This window comes from Pongo abelii, chromosome 9 (genome assembly GCF_028885655.2).
Source record: "Pongo abelii isolate AG06213 chromosome 9, NHGRI_mPonAbe1-v2.0_pri, whole genome shotgun sequence".
NCBI lineage: Eukaryota > Metazoa > Chordata > Mammalia > Primates > Hominidae > Pongo > Pongo abelii.
Window position 1 is genome coordinate 56,229,143 of NC_071994.2, and position 19,374 is coordinate 56,248,516.

General features: G+C 38.6%; 1 protein-coding gene across 7 annotated transcripts in view; it reads right to left on the reverse strand.

Annotated features, from left to right (window-relative positions):
- LOC129048673 (protein kinase C-binding protein NELL1-like) overlaps window positions 1-19,374 on the reverse strand; it is a 462,277-nt gene that overhangs the window by 124,138 nt on the left and 318,765 nt on the right. For 2 of the 7 annotated variants that reach the window (XR_008511202.1, XR_008511203.1), the window contains one exon: window positions 3,102-3,197. The exons of the other annotated variants lie outside the window; for them this stretch is intronic. The gene's annotated coding sequence lies outside the window, so the exon portion shown is untranslated. The remainder of the gene's footprint in view (window positions 1-3,101; window positions 3,198-19,374) is intronic. 7 annotated transcript variants of the gene reach the window in all.

Sequence of the window (19,374 nt, forward strand, 5' to 3'; positions counted from 1 at the left end):
CCTATGGCAGGGCCTCCGTTTACTCCTCCTTAAAATGGGAATAAGGTCATCTATTGCACATAATTGGTACAAAAATAAGAGCACATTATTAATTTTAGAAGGCACTTGATAAGGGTTAACATATGTTGTCTTTCCCTTTTTGAAAATCCACCTCAGAAATCTCAGTGGCAGTAAAACAGTGGACTTCTACAACACTGCCCAGTCCCTGATCTGCTGGAACAAAGACAATGCGTTACAACAAAAATCTTAGTCTCCAGAAACGTTGGTGTCAGAGGCAGGAATAATGAGACAAGGAAATGCAGTCCAGGGCATGTGTTCCCTTAGTAGGCAAGACTTTTCTCCCCTTGTGATGGCACATGGCTCTAGGCTCTCATCAGATCATGGTGTCTGAATACTTCCTTAGGATAATCCCCATCCTAGGAATCAGAGGCCATCTGAAAAAGCTGGACCTGTTGGGCAAACACCAGAGTTGGTTTTCAAGATCAGGACTGGGTCAGGAGAATAGTGAGCTGTGGAATCCAGGAGTGGAAACCACCAGAAGATACCCACAGAGCATGGCTAAGGAAGCACCTGGGGTCAAGAGCCAGAGAAGCCAGTATAATTGGATGTTCAGCAGGACTTCTCCCCAGAGCCAGAATTAGTATCAAAGCTGAGGATGAAATGAAGCCAAGTACTCAAATCCTAAAGAAAGTTAAAAAAAAAAAACAATTAGGTGCCAGACACCATCTCCAAGTGTTGCTATCTAAATCATTACAACTCCATCCCCTTGCCTATCCATAGAAGCAAAAATGACAGCTCAGGGAGAAAGGATAATATGGTATGAGTCACTAGCTCAGAAGGAATGCTTTGACCTTCTAAGAGATTGGAGGTGCCAACAAGAAGAACAGCCTAAGATGCCATTCCTCAGCTGGGCATCTATTTATGCAATGAAACTACCAACTTCTGTGTCTGAGCATGGAGAGAAAAATGCTAGATAAAAATGACAAAAAGAGTTCAACAGCAGAATAATCTCTTGGTACTGGCATGTCCTGGTACTGTCATGTCAAGAATGTATGTTTTCTATGGTCAAGTGGGCACTGTGAAAGGTAACTAGCCTTGAGCCACTTTGCCAAGGCCACATCCAAAATAGTTACTGGTTGGGTGAGGAGACTTCAGCAGTAAGAGGCTACAGAGGCATGCTATTAAGAAAAGGATCTAAAAAGGAGGAGTGGTTAGATATGAGGCCAGGCCAGAATGAATCTCCCTGTTAGAGACACGTGCAAAGGGATGGTCATACAGGACCTGCCACAGACCTTACTGACCCATGAAAGGGCAAATATTTGCAGGCCCAAGGCAAGGCAAAACTGAAAAACCAAACTGTACTCCCTCCATATTGCAAGCCCTCAGGCCAAAGCTTGGACAGTGCTAAAAGGAGGAAAAAGAAGAGCTTTAAATTGGGTATGAAACCGAAGTTGCAAACTAGACTGGAATTTCTTTTTTTTGTTTGTTTGTTTTTTTTTTTGAGACGGAGTCTCACTCTGTTTCCCAGGCTGGAGTGCAGTGGTGCGATCTCGGCTCACTGCAAGCTCTGCCTCCCGGGTTCATGCCATTCTCCTGCCTCAGCCTCCTGAGTAGATGGGACTACAGGCACCCGCCACCACACCCGACTAATTTTTTTAAAATATTTTTAGTAGAGACAGGGTTTCACCATGTTAGCCAGGATGGTCTCGATCTCCTGACCTCGTGATCCGTCCACCTCCGCCTTCCAAAGTGCTGGGATTACAGGCATGAGCCACCACACCCGGCCTAGACTGGAATTTCTATAAACAGAAGTCACTAAAAAGCTATGGAATCTGCCTATGATGTTGTCAAGGGAATAGTTGAGGGCAGTTATTGAAGAAAAATAAAACTGCTTCATGCTTTATACCCCAGCTAATTTCAGACTGTTCAAAGGTGATCAGTTATGCCAAATTCTGCTGTCAAGTACGAAATGAGGTCAAGACCTGAAAAGAAAATCAAAGTCAAGAAGATAAGGTAATGAAACAGAAAGGGTAACGAAAGGATGGGAGAAGGACCTGGAAAAGTCAAAGCAGTCTCAATACCCTGGCCTTTTATGTAATGATCACCCTTTTTTGTATTGATAACCTTTCTGAGTGAATAGACAGGCCTGATTTTCCAGCTCAGAACTGGGAAGATGCTAATACCCAGGAATGGAGCCCATCTGCCTTACCCACTGCAAACAAACTGCTGGGATAGAAGACCCTATTCAGAGAACCCCAGGCCTCACGTGTTCCACAGGGGCTTAGGACCAGAGATCACAAACTCTTCCTCTTCAGAAACTGAGGAAAACAATGAAGAGAGAGCATTCTGCATCACAAAGACTTGGATTTGTACCCAGCTCTGCCACTTGTTGGCTATATGAGTATAGGCAAGTGGCTTAACCTTGCTGTCTTTCACCAATACCACCAAGAGACACTATTGTTACAGATGGGAAAACTGAGGTCAAGAGAGATTAAGCACCTTGCAAGAATTAGCATCAAATAGTTAGCTAGTGGAGGAGTCAAGTGTAGAACTCAGATATGTCCAACTCTAAAGCTGTCTTTGGTACCAAGGTGAGAAAATAACAAACCTCGGCCAGACGCAGTGGCTCACACCTATAATCCCAGCACTTTGGGAGGCTGAGGCGGGCGGATCACAAGGTCAGGAGATCGAGACCATCCTGGCTAACATGGTGAAATCCCATCTCTACTAAAAATAAAAAAAAAATAGTCAGGCGTGGTGGGGGGCGCCTGTAGTCCCAGCTACTCTGGAGGCTGAGGCAGGAGAATGGCATGAACCCGGGAGGTGGAGCTTGCAGTGAGTCAAGATCACACCACTGCACTCCAGCCTGGGTGACAGAGCGTCTCAAAAAAAAAAAAAAAAAAGAAAATAACAAACCTCTCTAAAGTGTCCTGACAACACAGTAAGAAGAAAATACTTTCAAATATATACATACATATATGTATATAGATAGGTATGTATATATACACACATATATATGTACATGTGTATATATAGAGATATGTATATATGTGCCATTATCTACAAGCAGATGATAATAGGTCTTGTGGAATTAAACTTACAGTTATTATTCACCATGATAGGTCATTCAATTCTGATTCAGATGATGAACTTCTACCCAGAAGAAAGGCTTTTAATACATGAAGTACAGTCCATCCCTATGTAATAAAATAGCAGAAAAGGCAAAGGGGAATTTATTGCATTAAGGAAACACTATTTCTTTAAATGACATGAAATATCAACTACCGTATAGCAGATTGAAGATACCACAACATATTTAAGTTCTGAAGTAGAAGTTGTAAGTGCAGCATGACTCAGAACGCTGAGCACAGGGGTGGCTTAGTTGTTGTAAACACAGGAAAATCCCAATGTTTTTTGTGTCAGTTTTCTTTTCTATTAACTAGGAATCAATATATCATGGTTTTAAGAACCAACAAATTATTTCCACAAAATACTCTGTGAGCTGAAGAAGGTAACAATTTCATTATAATATTAAAATGTGTTAAGCATTGTTCCAATCCTTTATGTATATTAATTAATTTGTTCTCAGAGCAATGGTATGATGTAAATACTACTGTTATCCTCATTATACTGATAGAAAAAAAAATGAGGTACAAAGAAATTTAAGTTGCTGATATAGTTTGGCTATGTCCCCACCCAAATCTCATCTTGAATTGTAGTTCCCATAATTTCCAGGTGTTCTGGGAGGGACCCGGTGGGAGGTAATTGAATCATCAGAGTGGTTACCTCCATGCTGTTCTCATGATAGTGAGTTCTCACAAAATATGATGGTTTTATAAGGGGTTTTGCCTCCACTTCACTCTGCACTTCTCCTTGCTGCCGCCATGTGAAGAAGGACATGTTTGCTTCCCCTTCCATCATGACTGTAAGTTTCCTGAGGCCTCCCCAGCCATGCAGAACTGTGAGTCAATTAAAACCTCTTTCCTTTATAAATTACTCAGTCTCGGGTATTTCTTCATAGCAGCATGAAAACAGACTAATAAAGTTCCCCAACATCCATAGCTAGTAACTGGTAGACAAGGGATTTTAACCTAAGCAATATCTCTCCAGAGCCCATGATGCATAGGTTTTGATTAGATAAGAATAAGTACATCCAAGGTTAAGTTAGTTAAGGATGGTTTCAAAGGGGGAATAAGAAATAAAATAGGATCAGTGTAGAGTAAAATCTACCCAAGTTAAAATGGCTTTGGCCTTTTTCATTAGAATTAGGCAACATTTCAGCCTTATGGCGTTTCCTTCTTGTCTATTAAAAAAAGCCATTTTGATTATTGCCTCCCATATGCCAGGGGTGTACCAGGCAAAATTGCATGATATATTCTGCAGTTTTCAGTTTTCTTCTGAATTAATTCTTTAAAATATTTAATTTTTCAACCCAGTTAAATAATAACAAATATTATGACTGAAGTTTATTTACATAGAAAATGCTTTCTTACATATTATGTAAGTGAAGATTATAAAATTGGTGTAGGGGAGCTACCTGGTGATAACTGCATTCCCTAATTTTCTTAAAGAGTGCTATATTTTCCCATCATTGTAGTTGAAAGCACGTACAATGATACAAATATTGACAGTCACTTGTTTTATTGATGTGGGCTTAAGAAAGGTAAGAAAAAAAAGGTGCCCAAATGTCTAGAACAGTGATTCTAAAAGCATGTTCCTGACCTCAGAAATAAGGGAAGGATGCTGTGTCTTCTGGGAACTTGTTAGAAATGCCAAATTATCAAGCCCTACCTGAGACCTAATGAATCAGAAACTCTAAGGCTGGGGCCCAGGCACCTGGGTCCAAGTGATTTTGATGCACATGGAAGTTTGTGAACCACCAGCATCTGGTAAAACTGATCCTCTAGGGCCTTGTGCAGCTGCTAAAGATTTCAATTGCCAAGGCTGCACAAGGAAAAGGTCAATAAGACAAGCCTCTCCAAATTGGAGGTGAAGGTGACAATGGCCCGCTGAAAAATGCAATCTTTCTTAACAATGCCTTTCACTCCACATCTGGAAAATGGGCAGATCTGTCATGGGAGAGAACGGGACCTGGAATACAACTGTGAATATGAAAGGAGGGTCCTGGGACTCTGAAAAGTCCTGATCTAACATATTCTCTTTTGAGACTAACTTGAAGTATTGCCTAGTCTGCTCTGCCGAAGGCTCCCTGGCTTGTAGAGAAGAGAGCTGGGTGTATCACAAAAGGTAGCGGAGGGGAGCATGGCAAACTGGAGGCTGCAGACTCTGCCAAGAGGCATCAAATTAAAGTCTCCAAAGTGCCTGTGAGCCAAAAAAAAAAAATCTTCATATCAAGTGTAGCTCATAGCATGCCAGCTTTGGGCTTCTAATTCTAACTTCTTCATTGCGAAGACAAAAACTGGTCAATGAGGTGAAGTCCATTAGTAAAGCCTCACAAGACAGTGACAGCAGGAGCCTAGCTCTGAATCCAAAAGCCTCCTTCTTCCAAGAAAATGTCATAATTGTTGTGCATGGATAATGTGAATCTTGCAACTAACCAAGGTTCTTCTTCTGCTCCATAAAAAAAAGTACAGCACAATTTCACTAATTATATAAGACTTGTGGCCAAGAAATTCAGATATAAATTCTCCCCCCACTTTGACTTTTGGCCAGTTTATCTAAACTAGCGTGGGTTTATTCTTCAGATAAAGGAAAAGACTCTAATCTTCTTCCCCCCACTTCCCAAAATACAGGAAACTGAAAAATTAGAGATTCAAAAGGGCCTGACATTCTCTGAGAGATGCCCTCAGTCCCTCATCCTGTGTGTTCTTATGGCACCATACCCATCTCTGCACATTGCCCTCACACAGCTCTATGATTTATTTAATTAGCTGTCCATTCCCCCAAGCTGAGAGCAGCAGTCATAGATTTTCCATAACTGTATATCATTTCTAAAATCTCCCTAGTTCTACTTACCACTCAGCAAAGTGGAATACAGACAGCTATTCAAAAATAAAAATGATAGCTATATTTTATTGAATACTTACTATGGGTTAGAGTTTGTGCAGATAAACTAAGAAAACATATATAAAGTTTTATCTTTCTAGCTAGCCATGATTTCACTGACTACTGGAATTTTACTTTAAAATTCATTTCTACTATTTTATTGTACTCGTATATTCTTGTAAATACAGTAAAATAGTAGAAATGAATTTTCTACTACTCAAAGAATAGTAACCACTTCAAATTCTATGAAATGAGGCAAGATATATCTAACAACAGGTAAATTAACTTGACCCAGTTTAATCATTCTGTAAGTTGACCAGGTGATTCACATCCAAAAAAATTATTTTACATATTTTTCAGCAAAGTTGACCCAATCAACCTGAAACCTTTTGGGAATCAATGTAACTGACAGGAAACCACTAACTTGGTCAGACCAATGTGGATTTTTAAAATCCATTGAAACTTGGTTTAAATCAAAGAGGGTACAAGTAGAAATGCTATTTGAGGACTCTAAGAAGAAATTTAATCATCTAGTCTTAGCGACCAAAGAGAGTTAATGTACCTTCAAAATAAGCCAATTACTCCCTTCTCTCTGCAAATGACCCATCATCATAAATGTTGGTCATTAAGGTGTCATATGATTTTGCAGAGAACAGAGGATGGTGATGACTCATCACTAATGAACTGAAGAGCATCCAGTAGGAGTCATGAAGATGCCCGGCCAGGCTAAAGCAGGAGATGGCCGTAAAGGCTAGGAAAAATGTAAAGAAAGAGCTTCCCAACATTTGTGAAACATAACCTATTCTATTCTAAGTGGGGATTGGAAGGATGGGAGGAAAGAAGAAAGGGAATGAATTACATCAGACAAGCCCATACTAGGTAGTAAACTACATTATCTCGTTTGGTTCCAACCTATGCAGTAGAATTACTAACCCTTTTTGCAGATCAGAGAACTGAGAATCCAGACAATTCAAGCAATTGATTCAAAGTCAGGTAGCAATTAAGAAGTAAAGCCAAGATACGGACTCAGATCTGTTTGGCTTCGGAGATCTTCCATTTTCAGTAAAATAACAGCTGAGATTCAAATATTTATTACTTACATATGTATCAAACAGTTTATTAGGTGCTAGAGATACAATGTTCATAGGGAAAATGTCCAGAATCATTGAGAAATCCTATAAACAAATATAAAATTAGCATTGTGAGGGTACAAAAAAGGAGAGATATATGATCCTAGGAGAATGCATATTGGAAATTACATTGGAACTGGGCAGGGAAGTCAACTGAGAAGGTGGTAACTAACCTGAGATCTGAAAAAAAAAGATGGATAATAACTAACTGAAGCTAGTAAGGAGTAGGGGAAGAATGCTGTAGGAAGAGGGACTAGCAGATATGTTACTGAGGGATGGCTAATGTGAATGGAGACAAAGAGGGAGCATGGTGCAAAATGAGATGAGAAGGCAGAGAGATCCTGAAGGTTCCTGTGGCCTGTGATAAGGATCCATCTTGTTCCTTATAGCAATGAGAAACTGTGCACCAAGGCCACGAGGGCAAAATGTTCAGTTTTGCATTGTGAAAAGATTACTCTGTATGCAACATCCAAAACCAATTAAAGAGAGCTAGAATGAAGGAAGTGAAGAGGCCACTGCCAAAGTTAAAATAAGAGACATGAAAAGCTGGGTCTAACGGGTGTCAAAACATGTGGAGGGAAGTTGATGATTTGAAAAGATACTCAGTAGACAAAAACAAGTGAGTCTGGTAATCGACCGGACTTTGGGGTGAAAAAGAGGAAAGCATTAAGAATGTCTCCTAAATATGTGACTATGTAATGGGAGGGTTGGTGCTATCACTCACAGATAGAGGAAACACTGAAAGAAGAGCAGGTGTTCAGGGCAGAGATCATACATCTTTAAAACATGAAGTTTAGACAAGTGGTCTGAGCTGGGGGTGTAGTATACAACTGTGATAGTAAACCACTTATCAGAGTTATGGCACTGGTATAGATGGGTTGGGTATGGGGGATGGGGAGTTAGCAGAGGCCGATGTCTGGGATCAAGCCTTAAGGCACTCCATCATCTGTTGTCTGACGAAAGGAAAGTGAGCCAAGAGGTGGCACAAATTCCAGAGTGACATATCACAATAAACTGTGTTTTAAGAAGGTGCAAATGGAATATGAATTGAGTAAGTTTAGAATGCTATTGAGGATACTGATACAGAACAATAAACAGCGAATACTTGCAGGTCCCCAGAGGCTCAATAAATTGCCACAGTCACAAAACTTAATAGGAGCCAAACCAAGATTGGAACCCAAGTCTTACTGATCTGAAGGTCTCTTTCCACTGTATTATGCTGAAAACAATGAAAATCAGATCTTAAAATAACATAATAAATAGATCTGACCATACTCTAAGTAAAAGAGATATCTGAAAAATATTTGCCAAAACAAAGGTAAATTTGTTGGAGGTTTTTCACAAAGATTCCAAATCATTAACCATAGAAATCCTTCAAGTAGTAAGCTCTGCCCTTTTAAGATTCTTTAACAAAAATTCCCTACACAAACAACTTTTTAGAAACTGTAAATCACATTGGCATAATTCTTAAACTCTCCCAGGGCACTTTTACAACTGCTGTTAAAATTCTGTCTTTAATATGAGGAGAGAGAGATTTTGCTTACGGTTCTACATTTACTGACTATACGGCCAAGTCACTCGACCCTCCTCTTCTACAAAATGAAGGGGCTAAATAATACTGAAGACATCATATGAATAACATCCTGTATCTCACTACAAGCACTGTGGCATCTCATAGCAAATGAATATCGTTACTACCGTTAAACAGGTGAGGCAACTAAGGTACCTGGGGTTTTGATCACATAGCCAGATAGCAGCAAATAGGGACTTAAATTGGGTCTCCTAAATCTCAGTTCAGTGTTTGCCCCACATAATCATTCTCAATCATATCATCATTTTGCAGGTCCCTCATCCGCAAAATTGAAAGACATCAGAGTAAAAAATAGCTGTTGGTTTTTCCTACCAATAAACTATCCCCTCACTTCTAATACAACACCCTCGGTTTCCTTTGAGCAGGCATCTCTGCCCTGCTCTCAGTCACATTGTTTGAGTGAAGGTGAATTCTCATCCTCACTTTCCAGGCATGGGACTGTGTTTCAGGACTGGCTACTCACTATGTTACAGATTCTTGGATACCTGAGTTGTTTGGGGCCAAGCCTTGGACCCCCACAGACTCATCAATTCTCTGACACTTGCTAGAATCACTGGGATTACTTAGTTAAGAAGACAAGCTTGAAGATGATGGTAGCAGTTGAACCAATCTGCCTGTGAATAAAATCAACAAAAGTCAGAAGGAGAGAGAGAGAGAGAGAGAAAGCCCTGGTGACATTGTTTGAGCCCTGAATCCAGCTTTGCCTGAAGGCTACTCCTGAACTTTCAGTTACTTGAAGCCATACATTTTCTCTGCTTAAGCCATGTTGAGTTTGATTTTCTACCATTTGCATATCAAAGAATCCTGATCAGCACAATTGGCCCTTTTATATACCAACACGAGTTCCTTATTTTAATGAATCTACCACACATCTACACTTTCTTAGCTTATTGATATAAGAGAAATCAGAAGGTGACAAATAGAAATAGGGCCAAGGCAAACGTTTTAGGCTTAACTGCACTTGTCAAAGATCTAATGATTTTTGCAAACTATTCACAAAATTGAGAAACAGCCCCCAACACGGCTCTGCTCTGCTCAGAAGATTAGGAGTGCGTAGTGGGCACTGTTAATAATCATAGTTAAAGTAAGAACTTTACATCACTTCATATCCTGCCACTGTCCTACATGTAATTTATGTTCTAGATATAGTCAACTTTTCAACTGTATTTGGCCATCATATCATCTCCTGCTCAGTCTAGAAACTGTTTTCTGTCATACCCACAGGTCTTTGATGGGCCCTGAGATACCAACAGACTTATGATTCCTACTAAAATTATTTAGCCAACTTCTACAAACTCTTCTAAAAGTACTTTTAAAATGAAAAAAATTAAGAATTTGATAAATAAAGTTGTCAAAATACATATGCCTTTCCTTCTGCCTGGCATCCTTTTTTCTCCCTATTTGTCTGGCAAAATACTTTAAAATTCAGTTTTAAGCACCTTGCATGGTGGATTCCACATACAGCTATCACAGTTTAGCTGTGATAACAAACAATCCCAACATTTCAGTAGTTTAAAACAACAAAAGTCCATTTAACTCATGTTATATGACTATTACAGGTCAGCAGGTGGGCTCAGATTACTGAAAGCCTCAGGAACCTAGGCTGACAAAACAGTCCTTTTCTCAGATTGCTGGCTGGAAGGAATTTTGGAGGTATTGCTCACTAATTCAGTGCTCTGGCTTGGAAGCAACACGCATTGCTTCTGTTCATAACTCCTTGGCCAGAACTACAAGTCCTATGGCAAACACATTAGTGCCCAGAAGGGGGTAGAATCAAAAATATTTGGTGCACTGCTTAATAGCTGCACATCAGAATCCCAGGGCCTTGGACTCACTGGGTTACACAATGGTCAGACTATGGGGTAGGGCATTAGCAAAGCAGAGAGAGAGAGAGAGAGAGGAGATAGACAGAATTTTAGAGATAAATTGATATGCAATATTGTCAAGTTACTATCTTAAAAAATTCAGAACTGTACAGAATTTCTTTAGCCTTATTTCTACATTTTATTTTCAAAAATACTGAATTACTTATGGGAGAGATACACCACAAACCTTTCAGTGGTTCAGGTCTCTAAAGATTCAACTCTGACTCTAGGTCCAGGAAAGGTCTTAGAGAAGAGTGAATCTTTGCAGAATTCATTAGGAAACTGCAGCTCACCACATTCAAGAACCACAGGGACAAAAGAATAGGTATAATGGGCTAATCCAAATTCCAAACTTAGTCCTAATTCTTCTGGAATCTATATCTTCATCTTTAAAAATGAAGATTGTGAAATCTACTGTATAGTCCACTATGACCATTAAATAAAATGATATACATAAATGCACCCAACACAATGTCTGCTGTATAAGAGGGATTCAGGAAACGTTAACCTCCTTTCTCCTTTGTAGTCTTAGTACCTAGCACAGTATCTGAGAACAAGAGATGCTCAATAAATTCAGACAATAAAAGGAAAAGAGGAAGAAAAATCAACTTTTCAAACTTTTAAAAAACTTTAGTGATTCAAATATGTCTACTTTAAGTCATTGAATATTTAGAAAAATGCATCCTGACCAATGTACCATGTACAATACTAAGTGCTAGAGATGCAACAGTGAATAAGATTTCATCCCCGACCTTAAGATCCCGTTCTTCCTTTGTTGTGTGTCACTTCAAGGAAAAAAGCCAAAATGACAAATGGGGTAGAGAAATAACCTCCAAAACTGTGCCCTGGAGCACACACAACTACAGGCAAGAAGCCTCAACCTGGCCATGCAAATCTAACATTGTAAATGAAGAGGCTCAGAAGCAATACCTACTGTTAGCCTTGTGGACCCATGAGTATTCTTAGTCACCAAGAAGAAATTCAACAATGAACGCGGCCTATCACTCTAAGACAAGAAAGAGGATTCAAGAATTTAAAGATTTCAACAAAAAAGGGGGAATTTAAGAGTTCCAAGATTTTCTCCTCAGATACTCAAAAATTCCAATTAGCCAGAATACTCCATTCTCTGAGTACATCATTAATCAGTTTGAACATGTTTTCCATTATTTCCAACTTTATGGTCCTGGTTTAAAGCAGGTATTATTTCAGAACAAAGATTATTTCATTCTTCTGGGAACATCATAAAACATGCTATTTACATGGAAGATAACATGGGGGTAGGCCCAGTAGCATGATTTATTCTAACATAAAACACATACATGTGCACACACAAACACACACACACTGACACATCTTCCATTCAGGAAAAGTTTAATTTATAGTTTTTTAAGGTTTTAGCAGTTCAGGTTTCCTTTTATGATAGCATGGTTACCAAATATGCTTTGTTTTTTCATTTCTAAAAGAAAGTCACAGATTTATTATGTTCAGCTCCTTACTAAATGAGCTGAAGGGAGATTTATAAAGCAAATAAATGGAAAGATTTACAGTTTCTTCCTCACAACAGCTAAAAATTATGGAAAAGCTCATTGACCTTTCAAGAGAAGAACTTGGTTCAGTCGACCAAAAACTAAGGGCACCTAAGAGCTTTCCAATTAATCCTTTAATTTAAACCCTTTGTCTTTCTCCAATAAATATGCTGGGGGGCCTGCAAAATCCTATCCACTCATTTTCAAGTGTAACTACCTGTGGCCACTGCAAACAGCATGTCCCATCACACTAAGCAGTAAGCATCAATAATGTTAATAATAATTAGAAAAGGAGGGAATTGGGAGATTAGAAAGAGAGGAGAACTAGAGCAGTAACGTGGGAGAATCTGATTTTGCAAGGTAACCTAAAAAGAAAGAAAAGAAGCTGAGGGAGAGGACTCCTGCATCTTGAAGGGAGAAGGAAGGGGATGAGAATCTGAAGGTTGCTAAGGACAGGTTTATTATAGACAGGGCCGGATCAAGTATTCTGCTAAATTCTATCCTGAAGTTCTCCATAGGGGAGAAATTTGGAAGGGGATTGTGGAAGCATGTCTGAATCTATGGGAGACTAATTCCTTATCTATGCTGACCTAAAATTGTAAAATAAGAGTTGCTCAAACTGTCTTCTATCTAAGATACACAAATTATGTTCCCTCAGGACCCATAAAGAGAGTAAATATAAACAGGCAAAATCCCTCATTTAGACTCTGATATTTGGTCTTCGTTGTGTGTTTTTTTTTCATGAAGACAAATATAATATTGGATTAGGAATGAAGGCATGTCATTTATTTATTAACAGCATAAACTTGGGTAAATCATTAATTCTCTTGGATCTTTGGTTTTATGGGGATAATAGTAATATCTAGCTTCACAGTGACTATCATAGAGTACATGCTGAGGAAACATTAGCTGTCAACAACAGTAGCAACATTGTCATCTTTTGTCAACCACGACTGAAGCAGAACAAGAGAAATGAGATGGTTTGGTACAGAAACAGCTGGATTCAGTATAAAAAGATACAAGTTTAAGTATATGTGAGCTTCAATTCCCTCTTACAAAGATGAGAACTAGGATTGTAGAATCAAAGCTCTAACTCCACTACTTAACTTCCTAGGTAACCTTACTGTGAGTCTCAATTCCCTCTTACAAAGATGACAAACAGGATTGCAGAATCAGAGCTCTAACTCCACTACTTAACTAGCTAGATGACCTCAGGCAAGTCTCTCAACTTTTCTTAGTCTCAGTTTCCTCACATGTAGAATGAGAATAACAATATTTTACTGGAGTATAATAGGAAAAACCATGTAAGGTACTTAGAATATAAATACAGAAAATGTACTAATAAATATTAGCAGCAACAACAACTAGGATTTATTTATTCATTTATGCACTCAACAATTATTTACCAAGCAGCTGCTTGGTGCCAGGCAAGTCTGGTTATCAGAGAGTCAACAGTGAATGAAGTAGACAAAAATCTCTGATATCTTGGAGCCTGCTCTCCATGCTAATAAGAGTGTCTTGTGCACTTAAGTATTTGTTTAATAATTTGAGTATGTTTTAAGAGAGGACAGCATGAAAAAAGTCCTAACCTGGATTAAGATTTAATTTGCCAGCCGGGCACAGTGGCTCATGCCTGTAATCCCAGAATTTTGGGAGGTCCAGGTGAGCAGATCACAAGGTCAGGAGATCAAGATCATCCTGACTAATACGGTGAAACCCTGTCTTTACTAAAATACAAAAAAATTAGCAGGACATGGTGGCAGGTGCCTGTAGTCCCAGCTACTCGGGAGGCTGAGGCAGGAGAATGGCGTGTACCCGAGAGGTGGAGCTTGCAGTGAGCCGAGATGGCGCCACTGCACTCCAGCCTGGGCGACAGAGCGAGACTCTGTCTCAAAAAAAAAAAAAAAAAAATAGATTTAATTTGCCTGAATCTTGGGAATGTCACTTTACCTCTTTGGGCCTTAGTTTCCTCAACTATAAAATACCCTAAGAAAAAATAAATCCCTAAATTATGAGAGTTTATAGGATACTAAGGAAACAATATATATTAAAGCACTTTATAAATTAAAATCCCTTATACAAATATTTGTTATTGTCAAATTTATTCTAGCTATACACGTGCTTAATGGCCACATATTCAGGAACATCATACCCAAACTTTACCCAAAGAACAGAGCAAAATGATGAACCGTTCTCTTCTTAATTATGATTCAAAAAAAATAAATTTGTGCATAGGTTCAGCAAATTATGGAAGAGAAACAACAGGTTTTGTAGGAGTTTGCGTTAAAGAAAACAAACTTTTATAACTCACTATAGTTACCATAAAAAAATCCTGCCACTTATAATATAAATATACAGAGATTTTTAGGAATTCCCAGATTTGTAAATATTACTAAAGCTTATAAGTATGTAGTAAAAGCCATTAAGGAGCATTTTTGAAAATATGATCCACACAATTCTGGTTTTATGGAATGATAATAAGTTTCATGTGTGAATTACAATAATTCCATGTACAAGTAAGTTAAACAGATGCTATGTTAAACACAGTTTGCAGTGAGCTTTTCAAAACCATTATATGCAAGTTTGATAACTGGTATGTAAAATGTTCTAAACATATTTGAACAAGGAAACATTTTCCCTCTCTTCTTAGGGAAAATGGAATAAACTTTAAGAAACGTAAGTGAACACAACTGAAACATTTAAGTTACCCCTTTGAATTTTCAACAAGAGGCATTCAATACTCAGTGACAGTGGAGAACCACAAAGCCCAAAGTTGGGTTGGGATCTAGATATCAAATGGTCTGCTTGTCACTCAGTAGCCAGTTAAATTCTGATTGTGTTTTGGCCAATTACTATATGTCATGGGCATTCATTGTCTATACTAAAATTTATTACAAATTATGTTCAAAATTCAAAGTAAAAAATCAACCTCAACATTACATGTATATATATATACACACAAAATCTGTATATGTATATGTATATATAATACATATATAATGTATATATATACACATATATGTACATACGTGTATATAATACATTATATATGTACATATGTATACATAATACATAACAAATAATATATTGAATATATAGCTATATCCATGAAGAATAAGAAATATCTATTTTGAAGCTATACCAGAACTAATCATACAATAAACAGTGGATTTCAATGGCATTCTTAGTGAGGGGCAAGCTGTTACCACTGGACTGGAGAAGAAGAATGGATGATATATACATTTAGATGTGTTCAAGAACACAAAAAGGAAGCCCCAGCCGGGTGCGGTGCTTCATGCCTGTAATCCCAGCACTTTGGGAGGCTGAGGAGAGTGGATCACTTGAGATCAGGAGTTTGAGACCAGCCTGGAACATGGTGAAACCCCATCTCTACTAAAAAAAAAAAAAAAAAAAAAAAAAAAAAAAATTAGCCAGGCATGGTGGCGGCCACCTATAGTCCCAGCTACTTGGGAAGCTGAGGCAGGAGAACCACTTGAATCTGGGAGGTGGAGTTTGCAGTGAGCTGAGAGCATGCCACTACACTCCAGCATGGGTGACAGAGCAAGACTCCATCTGAAAAGAAAAAAAAAAAGGCCCTGATTTTTATCATCTATGGAAATAATGTTAATGAATAACAGTGAATAATCATTCACTAAAAATGAGTTGCAATTTGTCAAAGTTGATTTAGGGAAAAAATCCACTTTCTGGAAGTAGACTGAGGCATCAGGTAGTAGAAAGTATTAAAACCATTTACCTTTTTAAAACTTAAGCATTTCAAACTTTACATTAAACAGATTCCCTTTGACTGCCTATACCCCAGACCAATAGAGATACTGAAGCCTTCGGTGTAAGAGAAATCACCCACTCGAGAATGGAACCAAGTTGGAAAACACTCTGCAGGATATTATCCAGGAAAACTTCCCCAATCTAGCAAGGCAAGCCAACATTCAGATTTGGGAAATACAGAGAATGCCACAAAGATACTCCTCGAGAAGAGCAACTCCAAGACACATAATCCTCAGATTCATCAAAGTTGAAATGAAGGAAAAAATGTTAAGGGCAGCCAGAGAGAAAGGTCGGGTTACCCACAAAGGGAAGCCCATCAGACTAACAGCAGATCTCTCGGCAGAAACTCTACAAGCCAGAAGAGAGTGGGGGCCAATATTCAACATTCTTAAAGAAAAGGATTTTCAACCCAGAATTTCATATCCAGCCAAACTAAGCTTCATAAGTGAAGGAGAAATAAAATCCTTTACAGCCAAGCAAATGCTGACAGATTTTGTCACCACCCCTACAAGAGCTCCTGAAGGAAGAGCTAAACATGGAAAGGCACAACCGGTACCAGCTGCTGCAAAATCATGCCAAAATGTAAAGACCATCGAGACTAGGAAGAAACTGCATCAACTAACGAGCAAAATAACCAGCTAACATCATAATGACAGGATCAAATTCACACATAAAATATTAACTTTAAATGTAAATGGACTAAATGCTCCAACTAAAAGACACAGACTGGCAAATTGGATAAAGAGTCAAGACCCATCAGTGTGCTGTATTCAGGAAACCCATCTCACGTGCAGAGACACACATAGGCTCAAAATAAAAGGATGGAGGAAGATCTACCAAGCAAATGGAAAACAAAAAAAGGCAGGGGTTGCAATCCTAGTCTCTGATAAAACAGACTTTAAACCAACAAAGATCAAAAGAGACAAAAATGCCATTACATAATGGTAAAGGGATCAATTCAACAAGAAGAGCTAACTATCCTAAATATATATGCACCCAATACAGGAGCACCCAGATTCATAAAGCAAGTCCTGAGTGACCTACAAAGAGACTTAGACTCCCACACAATAATAATGGGAGACTTTCACACCCCACTGTCAACATTAGACAGATCAACGAGACAGAAAGTTAAGAAGGATACCCAGGAATTGAACTCAGCTCTGCACCAAGTGGACCTAATAGACATCTACAGAACTCTCCAGCCCAAATCAACAGAATATACATTTTTTTCAGCACCACACCACACCTATTCCAAAATTGACCACATAGTTGAAAGTAAAGCTCTCCTCAGCAAATGTAAAAGAACAGAAATTATAACAAACTGTCTCTCAGACCACAGAGCAATCAAACTAGAACTCAGGATTAAGAAACTCACTCAAAACCGCTCAACTACATGGAAACTGAACAACCTGCTCCTGAATGACTACTGGGTACATAACGATATGAAGGCAGAAATAAAGATGTTCTTTGAAACCAATGAGAACAAAGACACAACAAACCAGAATCTCTGGGACACATTCAAAGCAGTGTGTAGAGGGAAATTTATAGCACTAAATGCCCACAAGAGAAAGCAGGAAAGATCCAAAATTGACACCCTAACATCACAATTAAAAGAACTAGAAAAGCAAGAGCAAACACATTCAAAAGCTAGCAGAAGGCAAGAAATAACTAAAATCAGAGCAGAACTGAAGGAAATAGAGACACAAAAAATCCTTCAAAAAATTAATGAATCCCGGAGCTGGTTTTTTGAAAGGATCAACAAAATTGATAGACCGCTAGCAAGACTAATAAAGAAAAAAAGAGAGAAGAATCAAATAGACGCAATAAAAAACGATAAAGGGGATATCACCACTGATCCCACAGAAATACAAACTACCATCAGAGAATACTACAAACACCTCTATGCAAATAAACTAGAAAATCTAGAAGAAATGGATAAATTCCTGGACACATACACCCTCCCAAGACTAAACTAGGAAGAAGTTGAATCTCTGAATAGACCAATAACAGGAGCTGAAATTGTGGCAATAATCAATAGCTCACCAACCAAAAAGAGTCCAGGACCAGATGGATTCACAGCCGAATTCTACCAGAGGTACAAGGAGGAACTGGTACCATTCCTTCTGAAACTATTTCATCAACAGAAAAAGAGGGAATCCTCCCTAACTCATTTTATGAGGCCAGCATCATCCGGATACCAAAGCCAGGCAGAGACACAACCAAAAAAGAGAATTTTAGACTAATATCCTTGATGAACATTGATGCAAAAATCCTCAATAAAATACTGGCAAACAGAATCTAGCAGCACATCAAAAAGCTTATCCACCATGATCAAGTGGGCTTCATCCCTGGGATGCAAGGCTGGTTCAATATATGCAAATCAATAAATGTAATCCAGCATATAAACAGAACCAAAGACAAAAACCACATGATTATCTCAATAGATGCAGAAAAGGCCTTTGACAAAATTCAACAACGCTTCATGCTAAAAACTCTCAATAAATTAGGTATTGATGGGACCTATTCTCAAACCTAAAACCATAAAAACCCTAGAAGAAAACCTAGGCATTACCATTCAGGACATAGGCATGGGCAAGGACTTCATGTCTAAAACACCAAAAGCAATGGCAACAAAAGCCAAAATTGACAAATGGGATCTAATTAAACTCAAGAGCTTCTGCACAGCAAAAGAAACTACCATCAGAGTGAACAGGCAACCTACAAAATGGGAGAAAATTTTCGCAACCTACTCATCTGACAAAGGGCTAATATCCAGAATCTACAAGGAACTCAAACAAATTTACAAGAAAAAAACAAACAACCCCATCAAAAAGTGGACGAAGGATATGAACAGACACTTCTCAAAAGAAGACATTTATGCAGCCAAAAGACACATGAAAAAATGCTCACCATCACTGGCCATCAGAGAAATGCAAATCAAAACCACAATGAGATACCATCTCACACCAGTTAGAATGGCAGTCATTATAAAGTCAGGAAACAACGGGTGCTGGAGAGGATGTGGAGAAATAGGAACACTTTTACACTGTTGGTGGGACTGTAAACTAGTTCAACCATTGTGGAAGTCAGTGTGGTGATTCCTCAGGGATCTAGAACTAAAAATACCGTTTGACCCAGCCATCCCATTACTGGGTATACACCCAAAGGACTATAAATCATGCTGCTATAAAGACACATGCACACGTATGTTTACTGCGGCACTATTCACAATAGCAAAGACTTGGAACCAACCCGAATGTCCAACAATGATAGACTGGATTAAGAAAATGTGGCATATATATACCATGGAATACTATGCAGCCATAAAAAATGATGAGTTCATGTCCTTTGTAGGGACACGGATGAAATTGGAAATCATCATTCTCAGTAAATTATTGCAAGGACAAAAAACCAAACAGCGCATGTTCTCACTCATAGATGGGAATTGAACAATGAGAACACATGGACAC